Raw genomic sequence first — 13,585 nt, 5'->3', positions numbered from 1 at the left:
AAAACTAGTTAATTTCTTATAATTTTTTTAGCTATAAAACTAACAAAATTACATAAAAAAAATAAATGGCAAGAGAATGCGGAAGTGAGAAAATATTATTTTGAGAAAACATGAAAAGAAAAAAAGCGTTGCAATGCAAAATATAGAAAATAGTTAGGAAAGATAAATCTTAAAATTAATATATCGAATTTAATAAAATCAACGAAAATAAATATAAACTGCATGAATTTGCACAACAGACAAGACGGATTCGAAATAATAAAGTAATAATTTTATATATTTAATTAATTAATTGTAAAAAATAATTAATAATTAATTTCTGCTTCATGCAGACTCATCAACATTTTCAAAATATTAGAGGAAGAAATCTTACTAAGGAAAAACAGAAATTTGAATAAGTCAAAAATATAAATGTAGTAGATAAAAAGATTCTAAAAATCTTAATTTAATTTAATTTAATCTTAAAGAGTTCATCGAAATGTAAGGAATTGAATGATATATTCCATAATATTTTTGAAATGAAAATATTAGACAAGAAAAAGAGAAATAGATATTAAGAAATAAATATAAAAGAAAAAATATCATCAATTTTCTGTGAATCGAAATTCGAAAGAAAAGTGATTATATATATTTTTTATATTATTTTTATATCAGAGAAGTAAAAATTAATTCTTTCTTCATAGTAAAAAACTCAATTATATTTATAATTATATTTATATATATTATAGACAAGAAAAGTGAAGTGAACAAAATAGATTTTATTCATGTAAATTTAATAATTGAAAAAACATTATAAAACAGAAGTGTGCAAAACTTTGTGAAAACAAAATTCATACTAATAAAAAAAAATTAAGAGAATAGCTTTTTAGAAATTTAAAGAAAAAAATAAGTATTTAAAATCCATAAAATGTCAGAAAAAATAAGAATGTCAAAAATACAATTAACAAAAAATACTCTCTGTATTAAGTAACAGAAAATTACAGAAAATAAATTAATTTTAAATTTGTTGTAAGAATACAAAATATTATAAATTTAAAGAAGAGTCAATATAAGAAGGTAAGTAATGCAGGAATACTATCTTATAATTAACCTTAATTATCAAGAAGAAATTAAAAAAAATCAAAATGTCATGTAGTCCATGCTAAAGAAAAAGAACAATTAAGTTCTGCAAATTAGAGAAGCATTAATTTTTATCTTTGTCTCCTAAATGTATTCGTAAATACATTTCAATTCGTATCTAAATACAGATTTATATTAAAAATTAATAGAAACAAGAAAAATTAAAATAAATAATTAAATTAGAATAGATAATGGATAATAATGAATAAGATTTTCTAGTGAAAGAAATCTAGGATTCTTCTATCAAACAGTATATTCTCCAATTCTTCATAAAATGCTATGAAAAATTGGGATACTGAATTTACATCGGATTTTTCTAATCATCAAAAAATAACATTAGAGATAATAAAATTATAAATAGATTTTTAAAAGGAGTTTTTTGATTAAAATCTTCTAGATTGAAATATAAATTTTCATGAAATATAACTTTAGTATTGATATATATATAGAAATTACAACTATTAGATAATTTAACAAAAAATAATGCTAATAGCATTATATTTATTAAACTAATTAATATCAATAACATAATACGAGATCGAGTTGAAATCTACATTTTACTAAATTAATAAAAACAAGATTATGGATATGGATACATACATAATTTTTGCATACAAAATCCAATCGTAGCATTAGAAATATATGAATTTATTTAATTTTTTAAATGAAATCATGAATCATGAATAATTTTTGAAATGAATTTTAAATGTTATTTATTTCAAAAAAGCTTAATACGAAATAAAAGATTGATAAATAGTATATATCTAGATTTATTCTAGATTTATTTATAATTTTTAAATATTAAAAAAAAAAACGTTTCTATTCAGAACTGTAATCAGGCAGTTTGTTGCTTGTAAAATGTTAAACAATTAAACGAAATTACTATTAATGAAGTTTGATTGTAAATATATTTTCATTTAAAGAAATTACATCCTATTTGAAGAAAAAAAAAAGATTGAAAATTTTTTAAATCATTAGATGAATAAGTAATTTTAAATCTAAAACTCTAAAGCGAAAACAAAATTTTAAAGGAAAATGAGATTTCGTATCAATTTTTTGTTTCAGGCTTCTAAACATTACTAAGCGATATTTAGTAAAAAAGAGAATTTAGAGGACAAGATTAGTAAAATCTAAAAAACAAATGGAATCCTTCATACAATTATATTGTTGTAAGATGCACGAAAAATAAAATACTTGGATTCTATATTTTTTTTTTCTATAAGTGCACTGTAAATTTCATTTGTAAATATCTTCAAAATTAATATATTTCAATACATTATGTAAGTCAATATTGGTCAATCAATTCTTTTTCTAAACATATAGAAATTGACAATTATCTGAATTTTTCTTGTATCAACAATACAATTACGATCGAATTTCATTAATATAATTTTGTTTCGTTTAATTTTTATGCATTGTAATCGTTACAAATCGTTATAATTATAAAAATTATTCAGACCAATCTATTAATAATCTTTCTTCTCATCGATCTAGTAAGTTTGAAATATGCTTAAAGTCATTATTTTAAACGACTTTTTTTTTAAATATAACTGACGGTCGATTTTAGCTTCATAAGTTATTCATAAAAAATTTTTGATACTATATCATTAAATTCTATATATACCTATATATATATATAAGATGAAAAGAAATGTATTATAAGTGTATTCTATACATCAGCAAAGATGAAAAACATGATTGAAATAAAAGTTGAATGTTTTTTAACATTATATGTTACAATACATGTTTAAATAATTAAATAATAACTTATGAAATGATAATTATTATATTATAAATGATAATTTTATTCGAAACGTAAACATTACGTAAATAAAATGAATTTAAACAATAATAAAACTTTCTTATTATTTTCCAAAAGAATAGATCATTTGCAGATGGATCTATGATTTCTTTGAGATTTTTAATCTTCGACAAATAGAATAGAATGTAATAATATAATAATAAAAAAAAAATTGATCTTAAAATTAAAGATAAAGGATTTAATCAAAATTTTTTCCAATAAATCTTTGTTAATCTAAAAGTAAAATACACTACATTTATAATAATCAAATCAAATCACAAAATTTTCTTTTATGCTATATATTATCACAATATGTGCACCAGTATATCGTTATCACTTATTAATAATAATTAATTAATTTTATATATATAAAATATATCAAAAATATATTTATGATATATGTACAATATGGAAAATAATAGATGTTATGAATAACAATATGACAAAAGAAAATAGATCAATAAGATTAAAATATCGATTTTATGCTAGAAAATCGAGAAATATTTCTGATACTCAATAATAAACGAACGTGTTTCATAGATTATTTTTGCTTTTATCACAGCTTGAATATCATTATGATTAAATTAATAAGTGTAAAAAAATTATGGAGGATAAATTATCTCATTTTCGATATGAGAATATCGAGATAACATGATTGGTCGCGAGCACCTGTAAATAGAATATTCCAGAAGGTTTCGGTCAAGGACTTCCCCGCGACCGCGTGGCGAGGCGTCGGTAAACCTGAGCAAAAACAGCTGAGGTTTTTGTTTAGGTTACCCAAAACATTCGCCTCGACCGTCAAATGTTCTGGATCTAAATACCTGTCCGCCCGCCTGGACTTATATCGCACATCGGGTGATGTCGATGCCCAATTACAGCACCGACATTTTCCCCTCTTATAATTGGGACACTTCCAATTAGCCAGGAAGAGAACCAACCTGAGCGACTTTCTTCCTGGCTAACACTCACCAATGGTTTCGCCGATGTCGAGATTGGTCGCGTAGCGGCCTAATTGACACCGGACGATGGATTTTTTGGAATTTGTGTCCCAACTCGATTTGTGTGACCGTGTCCGACGACCGGATGCACGGTTTACAATGATAGTCTTGACTGCCTGAGAAGTATTTCGGTAGTGTATCCTGGCCAAAAGTCTTATTGGTAGTGAGTGTTAGCCAGGAAGAAAGTCACTCAGGTTGACTCTCTTCTTTCTTGGGAGTGTCCCAACTATGAGTGGGAAAAATATCGGCTGTAATTGGGCATCGACATCACCTGATGCGCGGGTCCAGAGCGGGCGGGCAGATGTTTAGATCCAGAACATTCGACGGTCAAGGCGAATGTTTTGGGTAACCTAAACAAAAACCTCAGCTGTTTTTGCTCAGGTTTACCGACGCCTCACCGCGCGGTCGCGGGGGAGCCCTTGATCGAAACCTTCTGAAATGTTTTATTTATAGGTCGCGACGACACTTGCGATCAATGATATTATTGTTATTATAACTTCAATATTCAAAAAATCTTTTTATATTTTTTTTTAGCTTGGTATTTTTTTTATCTTGGTATAAATAAATAGTAATGATAAGTGTTATATATTAATTTATTCATTATATATTTTAGCAATATGTGTATATAATTGATAAGTAACAATTGCAAAAATTGTATCTATTTATAGTATTATAGATATATAAATTCTAAATGGTCCACATGTTTTCATTTTTTGAATTGTGGATTATAATTCTATTTTTCATGCTAATGTTGATAATCTCGAAAGGATAATTTCAGATCGTATAAGTCATAGTAATATGAATTTAATATAAAACTTTAAAAAAAAAGTTCTATTTGTAAGTAAAATAATAATAATAATAAAAAATAAAAGCATTATGATGCAGGAATCTTAGCTTTCTAATTAAGAAATTACGAATTAAAGAATTAAAGAATTAAAGAATTTCTTTTTAAAAATTTTCTTGTTGATTTTTTTTTTCTTTTTACTCGTATATATGTATATAATAAAGGATAATAGTTTTTATACATTATATATATTGCATTTTGAAATTGAGCGAATATTTATGATAATAATTTGTATTTATGATAATAATATGCGAGATATTAATTATAAGAGAAATAATGCAAAAAAACCATAAGAAGAATATATAAAATTCCTTTTCGAAGATTTTTTGCGAAAGTCCTATTTAACAAATAATGAATTAAGAAGAAAATTTTTCAAAAAAGAGAAAAATAATTTTTTCAAAAAATAGTTACAAAAGAAAATATTGTAAAGAATTTGTAAAGAAAGCTTAAAATAAAATATAAAATTCTTTCAAGAACCTAGAATTTCGTCAAGATGAAGATAAAAATGCGCACCATTATTTTTTATAACAAACATAAATTAATTTTTATATTTTTAAAATCTATTTTTAATAATTATGTAAATTTTAATGAAATCAAATACTAGGAATCACTATACATTGCATACGTAATTGTTATTTACAGTGTAGAACAAATGTATTCGGACAATCAAGTTTTTGTTCAATGACAACTTTGTATTCTATGTTTACATATTTTTGATACAAACACATTCTACTGCAGATGTACAATTTATGTTTTAAATTTTAAATATTTGTTAATCTTGTTTTTATGTTTTTATTTAACTCTTCTTAGTATGATGCGAAAACAAAGTTTTGCAAAATCTATAAAGAAAAAAATTATAAAAGCGACAATGGAGAGTTATTATCTGATGTATTGACATTTTAATGACATGTTTGTTTTCAAAGCAAATATTATTAAAAAACGATTTCTGCAGCTAAATCATTTAGACAACTTATCAATGATCAAGAAAAACATTAATTACGCAAGAAAAATACAACGGTTGTCAGTGGCTGATTCGCGGAGGACTGCAGTAGATATTCATACAAGTATGAAGGAAATTAATGACTTAAATATAAATATACGTACAATACGATATCGTTTAACGTTTTTCGGATTAAATAGACGACACAGAGTAAGAAAACCACTAATTACGAAGAAAAATCGCTTAGCTCAACTTAAATTTGCTCGTGAACATGTTCAGTGGTCAGTAAAAGATTAGAGTAATGTGCTGTTTAGTGAAAGCAAGTTTATTTCCAATTATTATTTCAATTATTTTTATTATTATGTTTTGATGGAATTCAATAGATAGGACAAAGAAAGACAAAGTTCGTTCGTCGACAAATTCCAACAATGAAACATGTAAGTGGGAATATCATGGTCTAAGGATGCTTCTCCAGTCAAGATATTGGTCTCTTGCGACAAATTAAAGACATCATGAAAAAAGAATATTGAAATATTAGAATATTAGATTGAATATAGAAACAAACATGTTACCATATGCAATGCAAATCATAAGTAATAATTGGATATTTGTGTTGAATAATTGGATTTCAACACTAATGATCCAAAGCACGCCTCTGGTACCGTGCAAAAAAGTCAAAATAACGTGAACATCTTTAAATGGCTGTCGCAAAGTTCGGATCTAAATCCGATTGAGCATATTTGGCAACATCTAAAATTGAATATTAGCAATGAAAAATTTCGAAATGCTATTGAGTTATATGAAAAACTTTGTCAAAAGTAGCAAGACATTTCCCTTGCTATAATATAAAATCTTTTGAAATTTATGTAGAAGAGGATGCAAGCAGTTATTAATTCAAAACGAAATATTAAGTTATTTTATTATTATGTTTCAATAAAATATGAGCAGTCCATTTATTTTACAATTTCTGTAATATTTAATATTTGTTCGAATATTTTTGCCAATTAAATTAATGTTCATTGTTTAATAATATATATTCTGTGTTTCACAACAATTCGTTAAATGTATTAATACAAATTATTTATTATTCCTCTCTCTATAAAATAATCAATTAATTCAATATTAATTATATTATATATATGTTATATTATTCATAAAAATGCAAAAAATATATTTGTCCGAATACATTTGTCTGATAGTGTATTTATTGTGTATTTATTATATTATTATTATTTTGTTCGCCCCCGCAATAATAATATTGTAGTGGTTTTGGTAAATGTAAGTTAAGTACTTATCGAATGCTCTTCGAGAGATTCGCAACAAATGGTATATTTTTTAAAGATAAATGGATATTATAATGGAAATAATGATCAAATCTTATAAAATAAGATCTCTTTTTAGAAGAACAAACTAGATTAAATTTAAATTAATATCCGATCAAATAATTTTAATATTGCTAAATGCTCTAGAATAAAAATAAAATAAAAATTTTAGAGTTGGCTATAAAAAAATTCATTATCAACTTCGTAGATGGCAATAGCTTCACTAAACAATAGAGAAAATATTCTAATGTTTTAACATAGTGAAACTAAAAATACTAGAAAAATATAAAATCAAAAAAAAGTGCAATTATCTAGGAATATAATGAACAAAAAGAAACTATATAAAATGATATGAGAAAAAATTATATGAAAGAAAAAGAGCTAGTTAAAAGATTTTACAAAAAAAATTAACACCAATAATATTTGCGCCCGAAACCAATGTTAATGTAGTTCTGCTTGTGGATTGTATACCAGATACCATTTAATTGTTGAGCGCTCATTATTAGAGAGCAGTGTCTTTACAAAGTTACATCAATGCGATCATATCCGATGGTCAAAGCATGAATCTATATACAATTAACCGATTGTCATAACCGAGTATCGATGTACGACGTGATCGTCACGAAATTCTATTTGAAATTGAAGTTAGAAGAAATGAAGAAGTAATGAAGAAGTGTCTTCAATTGAATCCTTCCTGGCTAATTGGAAAGGTTATAATTCTTAGAGCATGCTAATCAATAACATCGCGGGCAGTGCCTATTTCGCAACATGGTTCAAGGGCAAAGAAATTCCACACCTGAGCAGTGACTTGTACACAAAGATCGCATGACAAACAAACAATACAGCGTCCTTTCTAATTTCCCAAACAAAGAGTGGTATTAGCACGTAAAGTCAACTGTGTTATTTGAGAATTCACTCAAGTTACCGGGCCGTATATACCAAACATATAAAAACAGTACTTCAGAAGTATCACTGTCACTCTTTGTTTAGATTAAGCGGTGAGCTGGCCATGGAAACAGGAAAGGATCTTCTCAGAGAATTTTCCCGAAATGTCTGTTTACAATCTTGCGAGCAATAAACGTTCGCAAACAAATAGTAAGTTTTGAGTTGTTATGAAAAATAATTACAAAAATAAAAATTTAAATTTAAATTTAAATTTATATTCTATTAATAAAAATTAATAATAATTTGGACTCTTCTTTCTAGAATCAAGAAAAATCTGAAACATTTGCAAACTTTTTAATTAGTTATCTTTCAACCATTTTTAAGAAATTGGAAATGAAGAGAAACAAAAAATTCATGATTATCTAATGAATGTTATAAATTTTTCAGAATATCTAATCTATCTGAAAAATAATTCAAATAAAATTAGCACTTAAAACATTCAACTTTGCTTAAAAAAAATTATTAAAAATATCAATAGTAAAAAAGTATTAGGATTTAATTAATGGAAAAATATTATAAAAGAATTGTTAAAAAAAATTTCAGATTTTTAATAATTTTATTTTATGCTTAAATTTAAAGTATTTTCCAATTCAATAGAACTTAGCTCAAATAAAATTAATTTAATTAATAAAATTAATTTATGTAGATTATAAGCATATTCCAATTTCTTTGATATTCGAAAAGGTCATTAATACTTATATAAAATCGGATTATAACAGAAAATCATTATTATATTTGAATACTAATTCGGCTTTAAATCTAAGTATACAACAACGCAGCAAGTATGCATAATAAAAAAAATTAATCAAACGAAAAAAAAAAGAGGAATTGAGGAAAAAGCGTACTGTTCCACAATCTTCATATCATATAAATATTTGATAAAGCACTATTATACAAAATTAAAAAGTTCCTATCCTTCTAAATAAATAGTTAAAATTTTATTTTGATGATCAAAATTTTTTTATGAAATATTATTAAAAAAAGGACATAGATATGTTAGTTCTAAAAGAGCGCTTTGAATCCTATACCTTTTATTCTTTATACCGTTGATTATCTAATTTTCAATATTTTAAAAATTTGATAATAAAAGTATCGAAACCAATTTATCTCATAATTGTTATAATATATTTTTTATAATGACATTTATATATGAATATGTGAATCTTAAATGAAAATGATAAAGACTTGGATGTTTACAAATAATGTCTCTGGTTGTATTTTAAGGATATTTTTAGGATATTTTCTGAACTTTGTGTGAGCAAATGAGATTGTATCCGATGATCATAGTGTAGATCAAGATTTATACTATACTAGTCATATCCTATAATCAAAATATGATGTCATATCTGACAATCAAAGTACGATGTTAATAATACAAAGCTAAGTCGTAAAAATTTTAAGCTTATGGAATGCTCTTTCGTAGATAATTTGAGAAAATCAATATGACAGATAAATATGATATCAAAGGAATGATATCGCGGATAATCTCTTTTGATAAGCTCAAGTCTAAGAATTTCTCGAACTTGGTTACATAATGATGTTACATATCTTTTCAAAGCCTGATGCTCACATTGTTATAAAATTTATCAAGGGAAGAATAATATTGGGTGAAACATATTATTCAAAATTATTTTGCATTCCAGGTTAAAGTGTTTTAAGAAATATAAAATGTCAAATGTTATTTAAACAATGTTATTTTATTCTTCTTAAAAATCACATTGTCTTTTAGCAATCATTCTAGATTCTTCGTTTAGAACTAATAATCAATATCTGATAATAATTCCATTCGAGAAAATCTTCCTCGAATAAGTAAGTTATATATCTGATGAGTATTTATTTCTACTAAATATTAATTGCAAAAAAGATAAAAAAATACATGGAATACATTTATGACAATAAAAAGGAATAATAAATATATGATATGATTGGCAGCCAAAACAAAATTATTAAAATAATTAAATTTTTAAAATAATATATTTCATAATAGAAAATGTGCACTTTTCATACATAATATGAATTTTAAAATATAATAAATTAAAAACATTTATTTTATAGCACTCGTAATAACATAAATGAATGGAAAGAAAAATTAATTGAAAATAGCAGGATAGAAATAAAAAATACATAATAGATAATAAATATATTACGAACAGACTATTAATAAATAAAAAAAAATTAAATTTAAATCAAAATAATAACAAAAAGATATAAAAATATATAGATAAAAATATTTTAGATTATTATATAAATATTACATTAAAAAAAAGAAAGTTGTTGAAAGAGAAAAAATGATAAATATCATTAATAAAATAATAATGTAAAACAATAATATTATTTTCAAAAGTATAGTTTTGATAGTGAAAACTTTTTCTGTTAAAAATATAATATTTTTTATTATTAATTAGAAAATTCATAAAAAAACTTATTTGATAATAATTATAATATATATAATTGTAAAAGAAATCATATTATTAAAAAATAAAAATTATTTTTGAAAAATCAATTTAGTTTAAAATTTTTCAATGGTGAAATCATGATGTTTTACTCTTTGATAATGTCATTAAATTATTATAATAACAAGATTTAAAACAACTTTTTTATTTTTTACATAAATTAAAGAATTATCTATCTTTTTCATCCAACAAATTTTTACTAACATAAAGCAATAATCTATATCTTGATTTAAAATTTTTTTTATTTTCATTTTTTTCATCATTTTCTTAATAAATTTAAAAAATTTTTTAAGAATTAATTTTTTAAATTTTATCATTTTTTTCTAATAAAAGAAATGAAATGAATAAGATTTATTTGATTTTAATTCTGATTTCTTTCTAATTATTCTGTTTGATAGATAACATATTAAACAATGATAATAACTTGTGATCAAGATACTTAAGGAATCACATTTGCGATTATGATATCTAGATATAAACAAGAGATACATATGTTGCATTAAATGCATATAAGAAATCCCATTTTTATCTCAAGATGATCATTTGTACATATTGTACATAGAAATATTACAAACAACTATTCAATTGAATTTCATATTTTTTTAATTGATTGATTTTATTCATAATTGAAATTAAAAATCCTTTATCATTATTCCAAATCATAAAATTAAACAAAAATATCACTATTGTAAGATAATATTTTTAATTTATAAACATTCTTTAGTAATCAAACTTTAGTAAATCACTCTAGTAACTAATATTAGAATAAAAAATTCACTTTATTAAATTTCTAAGATTATAATTATGATAACATAAAAAGCGTCACAGATTCGTGGAAAAATTTTCAAATCAGCTAGAATTAGATAATTTATAATAATCATTAAATAATATGATAATAATAACTTGATATAAATCTAATAAAAAGAATATATAAGATAAATAATAGATAATTTAATTCGTGAATATAAATAGGAATAGAAATGTAATAGATGAAGTATTATTATATATTATTTAGCAAAAATATTATTTGACGTTGTGAATTTTATAGGAAAAATAAACAAAACAAATTGAATTTTTAATGAAGGAATAAAAAAATTTTTCGATTAGCGTTTATAAAATAAATACAAATAATAAACGGAAATTTAATCTAATTTTATTGGATTGAACTTCGATTTGAAATACTATTTTTTCCTAAATTTTTTTTCATAATCTAATAATTATTATTAGATAATAATTAAAAATATAAACAATATATATAGCGATTTTTAATGTCGGAAATTGTTTAAAACTTATACATTGTTAGTATTTACAAGTTTGATCATTTTTGAGCAGTATCTAACTCGATCCTTTCACTTTTTTTTTTAAATTTTAGTTTATATGTTGACATATTACATTGTTAATATGTAACTGCAATCTCATACGTTGAAAAGAAATTAATGCATTAGATTATGTTGATATTTATTATTATAACATAACTATCAATGTTCGCGTTCGCAACCGTAGTATTGTAATGATGATGATGGATGTAAGCTCAATATTTATAGAATGGCCTTCAATAGATGTAATAAGTGGTATATTTCTTAAAGATATACATTGTATAAGTAGTCACATGTGCGGAACGCATATCTAAGCGAAAGAGCAAAGTTTCAATGTCATAGCAGGTAATCATATTCGACAATCAAAACACGATATGTTCACAAACTATCTAATTATTGTATTCGGCGATCAGATTACGAAATGATCATCATGAGATTCTCTTTACCAATAGAGCCTTATGCCCTTCCTAGTTCAATTGAGAGAATTTCTTGATGGAGCACGACAATAATCAATAACATCACGGTTAGTACCTCACTCGCGACACCTCCAAGTTAAAGGAAAATTTTTCGAACTAAAATGATACTGATTGCCGTTGAGTCAGCCGTATCTGGAGAATATTATCCTTGGGATCGAACTCCGCTCCAGCCAGGCTGAAGTGTGTCAAAAATATATAATAAGTATCGACTAAATTCTCAAAAACGACAGTCTTTCCAGATAACATCATTCTTTATTTAGATTTAATAGAGATCTGCGAGCGATAAGAAAAGGAATTTCAATGAGGAATTTCTCTGAATAAGCTTTTTATAAATTTCACGAGCAGTAAGTGCTCGCGAACAATCAGAGCAATGTTTTGAAAAAATTAAACAGTTTCTCGTAAGTATTTAAAATATATGTTATATATTCTTATATTTTCTTTATTTTTTTTTATTTTTTTTATGTTTTGATAATATTTTGTAAAGATGGCTTTTTGTTTATTATAAATTAGAATTTGTGTAATTTTTGAAATTCTAGAGATAAAATAACAATTGTTTCGCGTATGGTTTAATATTGCTATAAAAACTGACTTAAATATCAAAGATAATTATATAGAATTCCCCAAAAATATAGATTAAAGATTTTTTAGATTAGATTTTTTAATTTCAAGCAACATCTTTCTTTGTAAAAATTTTTTTTTATAAAGATTATTAATAAGAGGTATTTAACGAATTATTAGTAAAAAACACTGTATAATCACAAAGCGTATAAACTAATCAAGCCATGTCAACAACGATAGCATTAGATATTTATTAACTGATAACATAAAATGATGATTTTAATTCTAAACAACTCTAAGTAACATATGTCAAAGAAGTGTTGAATATAAATATTCTTTTATTAAAAAAGAATTATATTTCATTATTACAAACAACTATAAACTAATTAATTGCTATTCGTATAGGATAACTAAATCGAATTTATTCATCAATTAAAACGAATTATGATATAAAAGATATAAAATTATAAAATAAAAAAATGAATATAAAATTTTTTTATTTAATGAATAAATAATAATATATTTGTAATACAAAAATAAACGATAAATCTGTTGTACCTTTAAACTTTTATTTTTTGAAAATGGAATTAAATGGAATCTCTATGGAGAGATTATATTGTATATATAAATTTATATATTTTATGAAAAAATTAAATAAATAGATGGAGGGGTCTATATTTAAAGTAAAATTTACATACCAAATTTTTAAAATATTTATATAAATAATTTCATATATTTATATATATAACAATTATATATATATATATAAAATTTAATTATTAATTTTTTAAGAATAAATCTATTTTCGTATTT

The sequence above is a fragment of the Apis florea genome, unplaced genomic scaffold (assembly GCF_048593485.1).
Source record: "Apis florea isolate Af1SG1 unplaced genomic scaffold, ASM4859348v1 contig_2274_pilon, whole genome shotgun sequence".
Classification (NCBI taxonomy): domain Eukaryota; kingdom Metazoa; phylum Arthropoda; class Insecta; order Hymenoptera; family Apidae; genus Apis; species Apis florea.
Note: the sequence above shows the minus strand (reverse complement) of the source record.